This window comes from Nicotiana sylvestris, chromosome 8, assembly GCF_000393655.2.
Source record: "Nicotiana sylvestris chromosome 8, ASM39365v2, whole genome shotgun sequence".
In the NCBI taxonomy this organism is placed as follows: Eukaryota; Viridiplantae; Streptophyta; class Magnoliopsida; order Solanales; family Solanaceae; genus Nicotiana; species Nicotiana sylvestris.
The window spans coordinates 61,530,654-61,543,288 of record NC_091064.1 but is presented as its reverse complement, the minus strand read 5'-3'; positions in this window follow the sequence as shown (position 1 = coordinate 61,543,288).

Sequence of the window (12,635 nt, the reverse complement as noted above, 5' to 3'; positions counted from 1 at the left end):
CACCGTGACAAAATAAAAGGAGCTAGACTAAACTATGATTTATGAATTACAAGAATCCTATCTATATCTTCAAACTTGATCTTGCAATTCCTGTTGCCTTGTTGACTTGTATTCTCCAGGTGAAGTCCCTTTGTTGTCGACTCGAATTGTAATCTCGGATGCTTTCCCTTTGCTCCAGGTGGGCGCCTGATTGCTGAACTTGAATCGTCTTCCTTCGAATATTGCTGTTTTCCCTTCGTTCTCCAGGTGGGCTCCTGATTACCAATACTTTGAGTTACTTTATTCTCCAGGTGGGCTCCTGATTACTGACACTTAAATTGTTTCCCTTCCTTAAAACTGGTGTTGTTCTCCCTTGCTCTCCAGGTGGGCGCCTGATTGCCAAAAACTTTAACTGTATTCCCTTGCTTTCCAGGTGGGCTCCTGATTACCAAAACCTTAGCTGTATTCCCTTGCTCTCCAGGTGGGCGCCTGATTACAACGCTTGAACTGTATTCCCTTGCTTTCCAGGTGGGCGCCTGATTACCAAAACCTTAGCTGTATTCCCTTGCTCTCCAAGTAGGCGCCTAATTGCCAAAACTTCAATTGTATTCCCTTGCTCTCCAGGTGGGCACCTGATTGCCGAAACTTGAATTGTATTCTCTTGCTCTCCAGGTGGGCGCCTGACTGCCAAATCTTGAATTGTACTCCCTTGCTCTCTAGGTGGGCGCCTGATTGCCAAAACTTGAACTGTATTCCCTTGCTGTCCAGGTGGGTGCCTGATTGCCAAGATTTTAATTGTATTCCCTTTCTCTCTAGGTGGGCGCCTGATTGCCAAAACTTTAACTATATTCCCTTGCTTTCCAGGTGGGCACCTGATTAGCAAAACCTTAGTTGTACTCCCTTACTCTCCATGTGGGCGCCTGATTGTCGAAACTTGAACTGTATTCCCTTTCTCTCCAGGTGGGCGCCTGACTGCCGAAACTGGCACTATACTCCCTTATTCCCTAGGTGGGCACCTAATTGCCAAAACTTGAACTGTATTCCCTTACTCTTCAGGTGGGCGCCTGATTGAAAAAACTTGAAATATATTCCCTTGCTCTCCAGGTGGGCGCCTGATTGCCAAAACATGAACCCTATTCCCTGAAACTACTGCCTTTGAACCTGATTACAACAAAACAAACAAAATAAAAGAAATTTTCCTGCCCCAGTTTGGTGTTGGGCGTATCTATGAGTGTTAATTGAATCTTTTCACCAAATATATCTATGAATTTGAAAGCTAAATCCCATTATCCAGGAGGGTCCTGAAAACTCCTAGTTAAATGACAGCTTTACATCCAAATTATATCTTCTATAGTTATGACTCCCACTAAACCTTGTTATCTAAGAGGGTCTTAAAACTACATTCCCTTATCCGGGAGGGTCCTGAAAATCAAAAAATCAAGTCTTATCTTAAGAGTGACAACTTTTACGGCTGAATTATACTACCCGACAATAGAACTTACGCTAAATCTTGTAATCTAATGGAAATCTTAAAGCTATGTCCCATTATTCAGGAGGGTCCTGAAAACTCTTAATTGAATCTTATCTCAAGCATGAAAACTTTGAAGCCAATTTATATTCCTTTGGGGGCACATTTATACTATATCTTGCTACTCATGATTGTTTTGAATTTAAAACTAGGTCCCATTTTCTAGGAGGGTCCTGAGAATTTACGGTCAAACCTGTCTGGTGCTTGCTTTTCCTTGCGAAGGGTTTCTCCGAAGCGAACGAAATTTTCTGCTCCTGTCTCAATCAAAGAAACATCTTGTCAGTTTAAAATGTGGTGGTTAGATTGTGGCATTCTTGCTGAAGGTGGCCTCTCTGTTGTCGTGCTCTGCTTTGATTAGCTTCCCTGAACTGGCCAAGAACCGCTTGACTTTCTGACTGACTTTTACCCTCATAACCTTGGATAACCTGAGTGTTCTATACCCAACTGTTGTGTTATATCTCTAACCCATCTATCTGCACCTCTACATCTCCCACGAAATTACTAAACCATTTCATCGGAACTTTTCCTGGCCCTTTATATCCCATTTCACATCATACTATCTCTAAAAATGCTTTGGTTGCACTGTGCTTTTGTGCAATTTTTGAAGTTGGTAGAGAGCTTTGAAATCCTTTCTTATTCGCTTAAACAGAACTGACATTGGATACATCTTAGAGAAATAAACCCAGAAGAAATGAAATGCAATGACTTTGAGAGTTGGGGATAAGAAAAATCCACAACTGGAAGACTGTCTGAAAGGGAAAAAGAAAAGAAACTTATCTGAGTGGAGCAGCCGACACCAATGGTCATGACATGCATTTCGGATTAATCGGCCCAGTCTATCCACCCAATCAACTTTCAGTTGTTGTACTTTACGCTCCAAGATCTTCAAAACTCAATTTCTTCACCAAAACCTTGTCCTTGTTTGGCTTGCGGTGCCCCGAAAGATTTTCATCAACAACCGCTCTCGTTTGTTCATCTCTCAACTCACTTTCTCCTTAAGGTGCCTGTGAAGGTTTTCACCAGTAAGGCTCTCTCATTTTGATTTCTCTCAGCTTTTGTCGCCTTATGGTGCCCGCGTGGGTTTTCACCAATAAGACTCTCTCAATTTCATTTTCTTTGTTTGGACCGGAGTGTTGCCCCTGATATGAATCGCCTCCACTTGATCGACTTGGCATCTCTCTAAGACTGATCGGAAGTTCTTTTTTGGACCGTAATGTGGGTTTGGATGGGTTAGAAAGAAAGGTTATCAATAGGTTCAAAACAATTCAAATAGGTTCAAGATTACAACTTTCGGAATTAGATTTCTTATAACCACAACTTCTGCCCCAGTTTCTTTGCTTGGGGAACTTTTAAATTTTTACTTTGATGGGACCGAACCGTGAGACTGCCTACGTATCCTTAAAAGGAATCAGTTCGAACGTAGTTCATGACATAGAAATGGCTTTGTTGTTGTGATTTTCTCTTTTCTCTTTCTTTTCTTTCTCTTTTTTTCTTTCTTCCTTTTTCTCTTTTTGTTATTTTGTTGTTTTCTCTTTTTCTTTTCTTTACTTCATTTTTTTCCTTCTTTTTTTTTCTTTTCTTTTCTCTCTTTTCCTTTACTTATCTTTTGCGACTGCGTTTCTGAACTTTGCTACTGATTCCAAATAGGGGTATGAAAGGAAATAAATAAGTCTCAAAAGGGGTAACAGAGGATAAAGTGTTTAGGTAGCAGAACAAAATGCCTTCGTCATTCCAATCTTCGAAACATGCCAAGTGCAAACAAATACAATTTAAACCAGAGAAATCATACATAATATCTTTTGACTGCATCAGAATTGGTAGCCATGTCTACACAATTGCCTTCTATATCTGTTAAACATAAAGTACCATTGGATAACACTCTCGTTACGGTGAACGGCCCCTGCCAATTTGGGGCAAACTTGCCTTTTGCTTCAGCCTGACATGGAAGGATACGTTTCAATACTTGTTGACCCACTTCAAACATCCATGGACGCACCTTCTTGTTATATGCTCTTGCCATTTTCTGTCGATACAACTGGCCATGACACACTACTGCCAATCTTTGATCATCTATCAAACTCAATTGCTCCAGGCGGGTTTTGACCCACTCTTCATCATCAATTTCGGCTTCAGCGACAATCCGAAGGGATGGGATTTCAACTTCTGCGGGTATCACTGCTTCAGTGCCATATACCAACAAATAAGGAGTTGCCCCTACTGAAGTGCGAATAGTAGTGCGATAACCCAACAATGCAAAGGGCAACTTTTCATGCCACTGCCTGGAACCCTCCACCATTCTTCAAAATATCTTCTTTATGTTCCTGTTGGCTGCCTCGACTGCTCCATTCGCCTTGGGGCGGTATGGGGTGGAATTGCGATGCGTAATCTTAAACTGTTGACATACCTCTTTCATCAGATGACTATTGAGATTAGCACCATTATCTGTAATGATCACCTTTGGGATCCCGAACTGGCAGATGATATTTGAGTGCACAAAATCGACCACTGCTTTCTGGTCGCAGACTTGAAAGTTTTAGTTTCAACCCACTTGGTAAAATAATCAATGGCTACTAGAATGAACCTGTGCCCATTGGATGTTGCTGGCTCAATCGGTCCAATGACATCCATGCCTCAAGCAACAAAAGGCCATGGTGCAGACATTGTGTGCAATTCAGATGGTGGAGAATGAATCAAATCTCCGTGTACTTGGCATTGATGACATTTACGCATGAAACTGATACAATCTCGCTCCATGGTGAACCAATAATAACCTGCTCAGAGAATCTTCTTTGCCAGAACGTACCCACTCATATGCAGTCCACAGACTCCAGAATGTACTTCGGTCATGATAGTTGTGGCCTGTCTAGCATCTATGCATCTTAACAATCCAAGATCTGGGGTTCTTTTGTACAAAACTCCTCCACTGAAGAAAAATTCACTTGCCAAACGACGAATTGTTCTCTTGTGATCACTTGTGGCTTGTACCGGATATACTCCCCTTGAGATGTATTCCCTGATGTCGTGGAACCACGGCTTACCATCAAGTTCTTCTTCCACCATGTTACAGTAAGCATGCTGATCATGGACCTGAATATGCAAAGGGTTAACATAAGCCTTATCTGGGTGATGTAACATTGACACCAGAGTAGCCAAAGCATCGGCAACCTCATTATGGATCCTTGAAATATGCCTGAACTCTACTGATCGAAACCGCTGACAAAGATCATGCAAAAATTATCGATACGGTATGAGTTTCAAATCTTGTGTTTCCCATTCTCCCTGAATTTGGTGCACCAAAACTCCGAGTCTCCCAAGACCAAGACTTCCTGGACACCCATGTCGGCAGCTAACCTCAAATCCAAAATGCATGCCTCGTACTCATCCATGTTGTTAGTACAATATAAACGAAGCTGAGTCGTAACAGGGTAGTGATGCCCTATTTCAGAAATAAGTATAGCTCCTATTCCAACGCCTTTCATGTTAGCAGCTCCATCAAAGAAAAGTTTCCAAACTGGCTCTTCAACTTGTTCCAACTCATCAATGTGCATTACCTCTTCATCAGGGAAGTAAGTCTTCAAAGGCTCATATTCTTCATCCACTGGATTATCGGCCAAATGGTCAGCCAATGCCTGTGCTTTCATTGTAGTTTGAGTCACATAGACGATGTCAAATTCTGTTAGCAAGATCTGCCACTTTACAAGCCTCCCTGTAGGCATAGGCTTCTGAAAGATATACTTTAGCAGATCCAAACGAGAGATGAGATAAGTAGTGTAAGATGACAAATAATGCTTCAACTTCTGTACTACCAAAGTTAGGGCGCAACATGTCCTTTCCAGGTGAGGTACTTAACCTCAAAAGATTTGAACTTCTTGATGAGATAATAGATGGCATGCTCCTTCCTACCGGTGATGTCATGCTGACCCAACACACAACCAAATGAATTGTCCAGCACCGTCAAATACAGAATCAAAGGTGTCCCTGGTTCTGGTGGCACCAACACAGGTGGGTTTGATAAGTACCCCTTCATCTTATCAAATGCTTCTTGACACTCATCTGTCCACTTGACCGCATCATCCTTCTTCAACAATTTGAAGATAGGCTCACAAGTTATCCTAAGTTGAGTAATAAATCTGCTGATGTAGTTCAACCTCCCTAATAAACTCATCACCTCAGTCTTATTCCTTGGGGGTGGTAATTCTTGGATATATTTGATCTTTGACGGGTCCAATTAAATACCTTGATGACTGACTATGAATCTCAACAGTTTTCCAGATGGCACCCCAAATGCGCACTTTGCAGGATTGAGCTTAAGATTGTACCTGTGAAGCCTTTGGAAGAACTTTCTCAAATCTCTAACATGGTCAGACTGCTTTCTAGACTTTATGATTACATCATCCATATAAACCTCGATCTCCTTGTGTATCATGTCGTGGAATATGGTCGTTATTGCCCTCATGTAAGTTGCCCCAGCATTTTTCAAATCAAAAGGCATGACCCGGTAGTAGTATGTTCCCCATGGCATGATGAATGTCATTTTTTCTGCATCTTCCTCATCCATTACGATCTGATGATATCCCATATAACAATCCACAAAAGACCCAATCTTATGTTTGGCACAATTATCAATCAAAATGTGGATATTTGGCAGCGGGAAGTTGTCCTTTGGACTTGCCTTGTTGAGATCACGGTAATCAACACACACTCTGGTCTTACCATCCTTCTTTGGCATAGGCACAACATTGGCTAGCCAAGTAGGATACCGTGCGACTCGAATGACTTTTGCATCGAACAACTTTGTGACCTCTTCTTTGATCTTTACACTCATGTCGGTTTTGAACTTCCTCAACTTTTGTTTGACGGGAGGAAATGCCGGGTCAGTGGGCAATTTGTGAACCACCAAGTCAGTGCTTAGACTCGACATGTCATCATATGACCATGCAAAAATATCTTTGTACTCAAATAATGCTTTAATCATCTCTTCCCTGAGTTGCGGTTCAAGATGGACACTTATCTTAGTTTCTCTGATATTATCTGGGTCCCCTAAATTGATTGCTTCGGTATCACTCAGGTTGGGCTTGGGTTTTTTCTTCAAAATGGCTTAATTCTTTACTAATCTCTTCAAAGGCCTCGTCCTCATCATATTCCGATTCATCATCACACTCTATTTCTTGAATTATTATTTCAGAATTAGATTGGCTTTTAAGACTGGGGAGAAGATTCCTCATGCATGTCATGTCATTGGCACCGGCATAAAAAGAATTGTACAAGGAAGAAAAGAAAAACAAAAATAAAACTATTAGGAATGATGAAAAAGGGAAATTGCATTTCATTGAAATCAAAAGATAACAAGGTTTATACATCCAAACGGATGGAACATAGAATCTGAATTACAACCCTGGAATAATCCAGATAAACTGAAAGAAAATCAAAGCAAACTACCAAAACTTCTTCCGGGTAGGGAGAGGAGTAGCTTCCCAATTGTTAATCTTTGCACTGGGCCCGACAAATTGCACATCCACCTTCCTGGAACCTTCTCCAACTTCCACCATGTTTACATTATCGAACAACCTTTCGAAACTTTCAATCAACTCTTTATCAAGAATAACCACAAAACTAGGAACTGTTGTTCTAGGCGCTTTTTGGTGCTAGGCTTGACAAACAATCTAGAGAGACATGGGACCGGCTTTGGGAGGACCCATGCCCTCTGTTTCAATTTTCTGGTTCTTTTCACGTCTACTGTTGTGGGCTTGAATCCCAAACCAAATGTATCCAAGTTTTTGGGGAGAGACACCGGTTGTACTATACCTTGCAGAGATGCACCTAAACCCTTACCAGGTACAAAACCATTTTTCAACATTTCAAAAGCCACCATGACTGATGTGGTGGTTACCCTTGGCATTGGAACGCATTTCCTTTCTGGAATTTTCTCGACTGATACTGTGTCAAAAACCTGATAGACCCAAGGTCCCTTGTCATCTTCTCAATGAATGGAAGAATGGCATCACTGGGAACACACATATTATCTTCGCCGTGCAGAATGATTTCCTGTCTATCCCATTCAAACTTGACCATCTGATGTAGAGTAGACGGGACTTCTTTGGTAGCATGAATCTAGGGTCGCCCTAACAGTAGATTGTAGGAGACAGCCACATCCAGCACCTGGAATTCCATGGTGAATTCAACTGGTCCTATTGTTAGCTCAAGGACTATATCACCAACTGAATCTTTCCCTCCACCGTCAAATCCCCGCACGCAGATACTATTCTTGTGAATCCTTTCATCATCCACTTTCAACTTGTTCAGAGTGCAGAAAGGGCAAATGTTCGCACTGAAACCATTGTCGACCAATACCTAGGTAACCACGGAATCTTCGCATTTCACTGTAAGATAGAGGGCTCTATTATGCTCAGTACCCTCCACGGGCAACTCATCATAAGAAAAAGTGACTCTGTTTACCTCAAATATCTTGTTGGCTATCTTTTACAAATGGTTTACTGAGATTTTGTTAGGAATGTGGGCCTCATTCAGGATTTTCATCAAGACCCATCGATGCTCATCTGAATGGATTAACAATGAAATCTAAGTAGGCGTCTTCCTCAACTGCTCCACAATGGAATAGTCTTGCACCTTCATCTTTCTCAAAAACTCTTCTACCTCTTCTTCGGTCACATCTTTCTTTACTAGCACTGGGTTATCTTTGGAGGTTTTAGCTTTTCTTAACTCCTCGGGGGCAAAGCATCTCCCTGACCGAGTCAATCCATAGGTCTCATAGACTTCTTTTTTAACTTCTTTTCCTTTGTAAGTCACTATCACCCGTTCATAATTCTACGGGATAGCCTTGTTTTTCACTATTGGTAACTGGGTTACAGGCTTGATAATGACCAGATTTGTGCGGGCACCCTTCACAATTACGACAGGCTTATTCGCCACTCATGGCACAACCACTTTTGCCCTTTCTTGTTTTACTGCAACATCACTTGAGAACTCTTTCTCGACTACCGCAGATGGTTCACTATTTGTACCGCTCAATTCAATCACTGATCTCTCACTTATTGATTTTTCACCCGGCATGACCTCGCTAGACCGAATCAACATGACAGAATGTGAAGGTTTCTTGGGCTCCCCTCCCTTATGCACTATCTCGATCATATTTGTCTCCTGATGGGTTGACAATGGGTTCGGGTTGATGTTGGGCGCCTCCGAAGCTTGAACTTCAATCTGATTTGTATCAATGAGCTCTTAGATAGCATTTTTCAATTGCCAGCATTTCTCCATGGCGTGCCCCGAAGCACCAGAACAATATTCACGACTTACAGAATAATCAAGATTTCTCGGGGTGAATTTGGTAATTTTGACTCAATCGGCCTCAGCATATCCAATTGTCTCAGCCTGTGGAACAAACTACTATAGGACTCTCCTAATGGAGTAAAGGTTTTCTTCTTCTGCAATATATCATTTTTAAATGCTTGATTGGGCCGGAAATCTGGTCTAGGAGGGTTTCAGTAGGCTCATGGGGGTGGGTAGGTGTTTTATAGGGCTGGCGCATGCCATTGTGCGTGGGTGGAGGGTTGGTTGTATGTTTGGGCGTGGTGGACAAAACAATAAGGGTCTGGTGGTGGGTAGTAGTGTTGGGGTGGATTATACGGAGTATGGGGCTAGGTTTGGTGATGGGGTCGAGCCTGATTATAGTGGTGAGATGAGACCCTAGGTCCGAACCAAGCTCTTGAATCAATCGTTGCCACATCCTCTTTCTTCTTCTTTCCAATTACTCCCCCAGTTCCGCTTTGAATGGCCTGGGTGGTTGCCTTAATAGCCGAATAGCTCATGATTTTGTTTGACTTAAGTCCTTCTTCTACCATACCGCCCATTTTCACCACTTCATTGAAGGACTTGCCTATAGCTGATACCAGATGACCGTAGTAAGTAGGTTCTAAGGCCTGCAGAAAATAATCCACCATTTCACTTTCTTTCATTGGAGGGTCAACCCTTGCTGCCTGTTCTCTCCATCAAAAACTATACTCCCTGGAGCTTTCATTGTACTTTTTCTCAATCTTTGTCAAAGATAATCTCGAGATTGTACTAGAAGTGACAAGCGAATGCTTGGGATAGATCATCCCATGTATACCATCTTTCGTGATCCTGCCGAGTGTACAACTCCAGCGCCGAACCACTCAAACTCTGACTGAAATATTCCATTACAACTCGTCTTTCCCGCCAGCTCCCCTCATTTTGCTACAGAAACCTCTCAAGTGCACCACTGGGTCTCCATGCCCATAATAAAAATCAAACTTGGGCATCGTAAATCCTACCGGCAACTGAACATCTGGAAATAAACATAGATCTTTGTAAGTCACGCTTACCTGACCTCCCAACCCGTGCATATTCCTGAAGGACTGTTCCAGGCTCTTAACCTTCCTAAACATCTCCTCTTGTTCAAGATTTTTAGATGGTTTCTCAGTTTCCACAGGGAGATCAAAATGAGGAGTGTATGAATAGGGTTTTGGAGCTTTGAATGTGGGCTATGGGGGGTAATATTGGTTATCATGGGCCTGGAATAAGGGCTCGCTAGAGGATCGGTGGAGTGTAGCGGGTGGGGGTGCCACAAAAATAGGAGTGGCTGGTGGAGGAGGGCATAGAACTGGTTTGGTTGGTGGAGCTTGTGGTGTTTGGGAAGTAGTGCCTTGATAGTGGTGTTAAATGGGAAAGCCTGGAGATAAATCGGCCGTGGGGGGTTCCTGGGACTGAGTCAATGGCGGGACAAAGGCAGGGTTGGCGGGGTTAAGTAGTGGCGGGTGTCCTTTTACCCATGCTTCGTACATCTCGGCCATCTGTTGTTTCAGCTTATACATCTCTTCTTTCAAATTCACATCCGATTCTTCCCCCTCTCTCGACGGATCGATAACACTCGCATCAAGTTTCTGGTTAGCCATGATCGACTTGTTTTGGACTGGGTGTTGTATGGGTGAGTTGCCAGAATGCCAACAAACTAACCAACTTCCTATAATGATTATCAACAACAAACTTGTTAGCAGTTAGAGCTTAACAGATAGGCAACTGCACATTTGGGGGAATGTAATGAACCTAAGCAGTTAACCATTTCTATCATGCATTTGAACGGTTGGTTGCGTCATCCCGGCTTTTCTCTTGCAACTTCTCTTTTTCTTTCTGTTTCTTCTTCTTCTTCTTCTTTTTTTTCGCTTGATTTCTCGTTGTTCTTTATTCTCTCATTTCTCTTTCTTGTTTTGCCATTGTTTCCTTCTCACGGGTTCTTATTTTCTCTCTCTTTTTCTTTTCTTTTCTCTCTTGTTTTTCCTCTCTTTTCCTCTTTTTTTTCTTTTCTCTCTCTTTTTTATTTTTGGTTATGATCGAATCCTATAGATATTGCCTACGTACCATGATCCTGCATGAATCAGATGTTTGCGTAGTTTTGGAGGATAAGTTTAAAAATAAATAATAAAAATATTTTGGGATTTTCAAATTTTTTTATGAAATGAACGTTTTGATTACAAAGACTCAAAAACTAACAGACTTGAAGAAGAAACTAATAGACAGACTTGAAAACAGACTAACAGACTCCAAGATGAAAATACAGACTAACATACTCCAATGAAAATCATAAATACATCAATGCCTCAATTGCTCCTAGGGCCCGCGAGACGTCATTCGGTCTCGCCACGGGCCTATGCGCCAAATCCCCTTGGAGGTGGTAGAGATTTTCCACTATCTGGCGGACAAAGGTCATCACAGTGGCGAAGAACATGGACCTAGTCATGTCCTCACACTTACTGCATTTCGTTGTGATGTAATCAGCGATCCTTCTGACCCTTTCTCTTATGACGCCCTTTTCTTGCAACAAACGCCCAATCTGTTAGGCCCTAGCTTCCAAATTTTGTTCAGCTATATGATTCTATTCTTGAAGGTCTTGCAGATCTCTTTCTAACTGTTCCATCGCTGCATAACAGTGTTCTATTTCTGCCTTAAATTCTTTTGCTTGCTTGATCATTTTGTTCTCAAAGATGGTAACCCTTTTCTTCAACCCCACAACCCTATTGTCATATTTTCCTTTTAACTGTTTAACCAAGCGCTCTCGTTCTTCCGCATTCTTAGCCAATTTTGTTCGAGCCTTTGCTAATTCACCCTCCGCCTTGTTCAAATCAAAACCATACTCACTCATCTTCTGCCTAAGGTTCTTTATAAGCCTTTCATCTTTTGCACCTTTGGCGGGATTTTCAGTTGATATTTTCATTTCCCGAATTTGGGCTTAAAGGGCTTCATTTTCCTTGGCTAGCCTTTTCTTCTCACCCTCATCTGCGGCGGCTTGCAAACCATTCTCGAATTGAAGGTCCTTGACTTGCTTTTCCAGCTTGCTTATGGTAGCCCTATATTCATTTTCTTTGGCCAACAAATCCCATTGCGCTTGTGATGCCTCGACAAATTCTTGAAGATGGGGTCTTTTGGCGGGCCTTCCAAACTCAATTTCCCTTTTATACCAAGCAAGGTAACCTAGTAAAACTTCACCTTTGGATAGATCGCACCCACAGGTATTTTCCGTCATGTACTGACACTCGCTCCAAATATGGCGGACTGCTGCTTCATGAAACTGACCATCAGGACCAATCTCGACTACCTGAGCACTAAGGTCTTCACCTTTTGGAATTATTTGACATCTCCCCAACTGTCTCAAAACCCGGTATGGGGCATAAGGCCGGATACTTATAAGACCCATCAGGAGGAAGTGAGGTTCGGTAGCTGGCATGTACATGATTTCATCTATAGGAAGCCACCCAAAAGTCCATTCTATTTGGTCTGTAGTGATGGAATGGAGATTTGATATCCATTCTGTGACCCCTTCTGGCAGGCTAAACCCGTTGACCCTTATATAAAATTCCTCTATGCAGTTTTTCTCTGTTGACCCATAGTTCATGAATTGAGGACGATGACATAGATGTTCAATCATCCACATCTGTAGCAACAAGTTGCACCCTTCAAAAAAGTCTCCTCCGGCTTTGCAGGCTGTGAGAGCGCGGAAGATTTCAGACACTATCATGGGTGTGAGGGTGCTTTTGGCCTAAGTAAGCAAAGTGCTGATGACCCCAACTATCAGTATATCGATATTTCCATCTTTCCT